Raw genomic sequence first — 5,188 nt, forward strand, 5'->3', positions numbered from 1 at the left:
GCAGGCAGATCATGAGGTCAGGAGATCGAGACCATCCTGGCTAACACAGTGAAACCCTGTCTCTACTAAAAATACAAAAAAAAAATTGGCCAGGCATGGTGGCAAGCGCCTGTAGTCCCAGCTACTCAAGAGGCTGAGGCAGGAGAATGGCATGAACCCAGGAGGCGGTACGATTGCACCACTATACTCCAGCCTGGGCAACAAAGTGAGACCCTATTTCAAAATAACAATAATAATAATAGCAATCATAAAATACTTTGGGAGTTGAGAGGTAGAACAAACAGGAGAACAACTTTCAACCATCTTGTCCATAAGGATTGGTCCACTTGAGAGTTCTCTAGTCACTGGGCACATGGGGAAGGGGTGAGAGTGTGGGGAAACCAAGTATGCTTCTAAAACCCATTCTGACAAAGCCTTGGCATTCTTGGGAATCCATTTGATTATTTATGAGGCGTTTACTTTTCATAAATGCTGCCTTCATCAAGGCGTGGAGCAGTCCCCAGGGGGCCAGGAAATATTGTTTGGGAGCTTGATAAAGGCTTTCTGACTGCTTAGAAAGCAGTCATATCGCCGCAAAAGTCTAGAATGATGTACAGATACTCAAATGCCTGCAGACAGCATCTGCACAGGGGATGTGTTCATTTCAGGCTCCTGTTGAATGGCAGGACCTACTTTCCAAGTCAAATCTTAGCTGCCACATGCAAAACAGTGAATGGGGGACACACCAGCAAGAACTGTGGTTCCCAGAGGACCCCAAGGGAACACAGAGCCTTGTCCACTCAGCCTTGCCTCGTCTCCTGAAGCAGCCCTGACATGCTCCACTGGGGGTCCCAGTTAGAAAAGCACTGAACCAGGCTGGGTGTGGTGGCTCACACCTATAATCCCAGCACTTTGGGAGGCCGAGGTAGGAGGATTGCTTGAGGTCAGGAGTTCGAGACCAGTCTGGCCACCATGGTGAAATCCCGTCTCTACAAAAATTAGCCGTGTGTGGTGGCGTGCATCTGTAGTCCCAGCTACTCAGGAGGCTGAGGCAGGAGAATCACTTGCACCCTGGAGGCAGAGGTTGTAGTGAGCCGAGATCACACCACTGCACTCCTGCCTGGGAGACAGAGCGAGACTCTGGCTCAAAATAAATAAATAAATAAATAAATAAATAAATAAATGCACTGAATCGATGTCATCGTCTGTGGTAGGCACAATTCTTAGATGGCCTCTGCTACAGGTTGAATTGTGTCTTCCCAAAAAATATGTGGCAGTCCTAAGTCCTAGTGTCCGTGAATGTGACCTGGTTTGGAAGTAGGGTCTTTGCAGATGTAATCAAGTTAAGATGAGGTCACACTGCACTAGGGTGGGCCCTAAATCCAATACAACTGGTGTCCTTCTTAGAAAAAGAGGAGAGCTGGGCTTGCGGGCTCACACCTGTAATCCCAGCACTTTGGGAGGCGAAGGCGGGTGGATCACCTGAGGTCAGGAGTTCAAACCAGCCTGGTCAACATGCTGAAACCCTGTCTCTACTAAAAATACAAAAATTATCCAGGCATGGTGGTGGGCGCCTATAATCCCAACTACATGGGAGGCTGAGGCAGGAGAATTGCTTGAACCTGGGAGATGGAGGTTGCAGTGAACTGAGACTGCGTGACTGCACTCCACACTGGGTGACACAGTGAGACTCTATCTCAAAAAAAAAGAAAAGGACAAGAGACACAAATTACAGATACACACAAGGTAATACGGCTGATGATGGAGGCGGAGACTGGAATGATGCATCTACAAGCCAAGGAATGCCAAACAGTGCCGGCAGCTGCCAGAAGCTAGAAAGAGGCAAAGAATTCTTCCTTAGAGTCTTCAGAAAGAGCTTGGCCTTGCCAAATTGCCGGATTTGGACCTCTAGCTGTCAGAACTTGAGAACACAATTTCTGTTCATTAAAGCCACCAAGCCTGTGGCAATGTGCTATGGCAGCCCCCAAGAAACTAACACAGCCCCCAAGATACACTCGCCTGATATAATCTCCCTCTCCTTGAGGTCAAGCTCCATATAATCTCCCTCTCCTTGAGTGTGAAGACACTGGGATCGTCACTTCCGTGATGTTATATGGCACAGCTGACTCAGAAACAGAGAGTATCCTTGGTGGGCCTGCCCTAATCAGGGGTGATGCTTAATTTTATGTGTCAGCTTGACTGGGCTACAGGATGACCAGACAGCTGGTTAAACATTGTTTCTGGGTATGTCTTTGAAAGTGTTTCCAGCAGAGATTAGCATTTGAATCGGTGGACTGAGTATATGGTCCTCCCCAATGTAGGTGGCGATCATTCAACCTGCAGAGGGCACAGAGAACAAAATCATGGAGGAAAGTTGAACTCTTTCTCTCTGCTGGCCTGGTTGAGCTCAGGCATCAATCTTCTCCTGCCTTTGGACTAGGACTTAACAGCATCACACTCCTGGTTCCCAGGTCTCTTTGCATTCACACTGAAATTTATACCACCAGTTTTCTTGGGTCTCCAGCTTGCAGATGGTGGACTGTAGGACTTCTCAGCCTCTAAAATTGTGTGAGCCAATTCCTTATAATAAATTTCATTTATTATATGAAATTTATGTAATACATTTCATAAATACATATTTATGAAATATACATATTTATATATAAATAAATATTTATCTATTATCTTTTTCCATTCATGCTGTTCTAGCAAAAATACCATAGACTGGGTAACTTATAAATGACAGAAATTTCTTGCTTATGGTTCTGGAGGCTGGGAAATCCAAGATCAAGGTGCTGGCGGATTTGGAATCTGGTAAGGGCTCACTCTCTGCTTCACAGATGGCACCTTCTTGCCGCAGCCTTATGTGGTGGTGAGGAGAGAGTCCATTTCTCTTACTGTCTCCTGTCTCTGAAGAGAAGGAGGAAGTAAAAGCTGAAAAACAACAGGAATGAAGTCAGTGACAAGACCAAACAGTGCCACTGATGACCAGGCCCGAGGTTAAAAGATTAACCCCCCACTCTAACTACATGTGCTCTCAATCTATCACAACCCTTTTACATGGAACCCCTTAGAGTTGTAAGCCCTTAAAAGGGCCAGGAACTCTTTCTTCCGGGAGCTCAGTTCTTGAGACGCAAGTCTGCCGAAGCTCCTGGCTGAATAAACCCGCTTCCTTCTTTAACCCGGTGTCCGAGGGGTTTTGTCCACAGCTTGTCCTGCCACAGTGGAAGGGGAGAAGAAACTCCCCCAGGCCTCTTTTATAAGGGCACTAATCCCATTCATGGGGACTCCACCCTTGTGACCTAATTACCTTCTAAAGACCTCATCTCTTAATATTATTGCATTGGGGATAGTCCAACCTATGAATTTTAGGAGGATGCAAACATTTGGACACAAACATTGGATCATACTTTCTATATCTATCCTACTGGTTCTGTTTCTCTGGAGAACCATGGTTAAGACAGAAGTCATAGCCAGGCGTGGTGACTCATGCCTGTAATCCCAGTAGTTTGAGACACCAAGGTGGGAGGATCACTTGAGGTCAGGGGTTTGAGGCCAGCCTGGCCAATGTGGTGAAACCCTGTCTCTACAAAAACTACAAAAATTATGCTGGGTGTGGTGGCACGCATCTGTAATCCCAGCTACTTGGGAGGTGGAGGCAGGAGAATCATGTGAACCTGGAAGGTGGAGGTTGCAGTGAGCTGAGATCATGCCACTGCACTCCAGCCTGAGCGACAGAGCAAGGCTGTCTCAAAAAAAAAAAAAAAAGAAGGACTTCTGAAAGGGATCTAGACCTGGGACGGGTGCTCAGAGAAGAGAACTGAAAACCCTGAGACAACTTCTCCAGCCCAGTGCCTGGGACTGCAAATAATCCAACTTGTAAATCACAACCCACCCCCACCCCACCACCACACCCCTTCCCTTATCTCTGAAATAGCAACCAGCACCACCAACTCCCCAGGCACCTCCCAGGAATCACAGGACTGTCAGGAGGTCATGGGGTGCTTGCACCTCAGGCCTCAGCAAATGTGAGCTCTGTGTTTCCATGACAGTTTTCTGGGGGCTTCTCTCCTGTGTTGAGCCATTTTTGTTTGTTTTTTATTATCTTTATTCCTTTTAAAATTGGAGCTCAGAGCAGCTTTTCCAGTATTGTTAGCAAAAGGCCAGATATTCTGTTGCCACAGAAAGATGTGTAAGGAAGTTTACTAAGAGAGTAGATTTTAGGTATTCTTACTAAATAGAAAGAAAAAGAGAAAGAAAGAGGAAGGAAGGAGGGAAGGAAGGAAGGGAGGGAGGGAGGGAAAGAATAGAAAGAGAGAGGAAGAAGAGAGAGGGAGGGAGGGGGAGAGGGGAGGAAGAAAAGATGAAAGGGAAGGAAACCATGTTAGATGACAGATGTGTTAATTTGCCTGACTGTAGGAATCACTTCACTAGGCAAATGTATATCAAAACATCATGTGGTACATCTTAAATATATATTATAAATAATAAATTTTTAGGCTGGGCACAGTGGCTCACGCATGTAATCCCAACTCTTTGGGAGGCCAAGGCGGGTGGATTGCTTGAGGTCAGGAGTTCAATACCAGCCCAACCAACATGGTGAAACCCTGTCGCTACTAAAAATACAAAAATTAACCAGGCATGGTGGTGGGCACCTGTGATCCCAGCTACTCAGGAGGCTGAGGTAGGAGAATCACTTGAACCCGGGAGTCGGAGGTTGCAGTGAGCTAAGATCACACCATTGCACTCCAGCCTGGGCAACGGAGACAGAGATTTCATCTCAAAAATAAATAAATACATTTTTAAGTCCAGGCGCAGTGACTCATGCTTGTAATCTCAACACTTTGGGAGGCTGAGGCAGGCAGATAACCTGAGGTCAGGAGTTCAAGACCAGCCTGGCCAACATGGTGAAACCCTATCTCTACTAAAAATCCAAAAATTAGCCAGGTGTGGTGATACACATGTGTAATCCCAGTTACTCAGGAGGCTGAGGCAGAAGAATCACTTGAACCCAGGAGGCAGAGGTTGCAGTGAGCTGAGATCATACCACTGCACATTAGCCTGGGCGACAGAGCAAGACTCCATCTCAAAAAAAAAAAAAAAAAAAAAATTTAAATTTAAATTTAAATTAAAAATTTTTTTTTTAACAACGAAAGACAGTATTCTCTGTCTTTCTGGTAGTAAAAGGGCTTAGAAAGTCAATCTCTCC

Source organism: Mandrillus leucophaeus, unplaced genomic scaffold (assembly GCF_000951045.1).
Source record: "Mandrillus leucophaeus isolate KB7577 unplaced genomic scaffold, Mleu.le_1.0 Scaffold1622, whole genome shotgun sequence".
NCBI lineage: Eukaryota > Metazoa > Chordata > Mammalia > Primates > Cercopithecidae > Mandrillus > Mandrillus leucophaeus.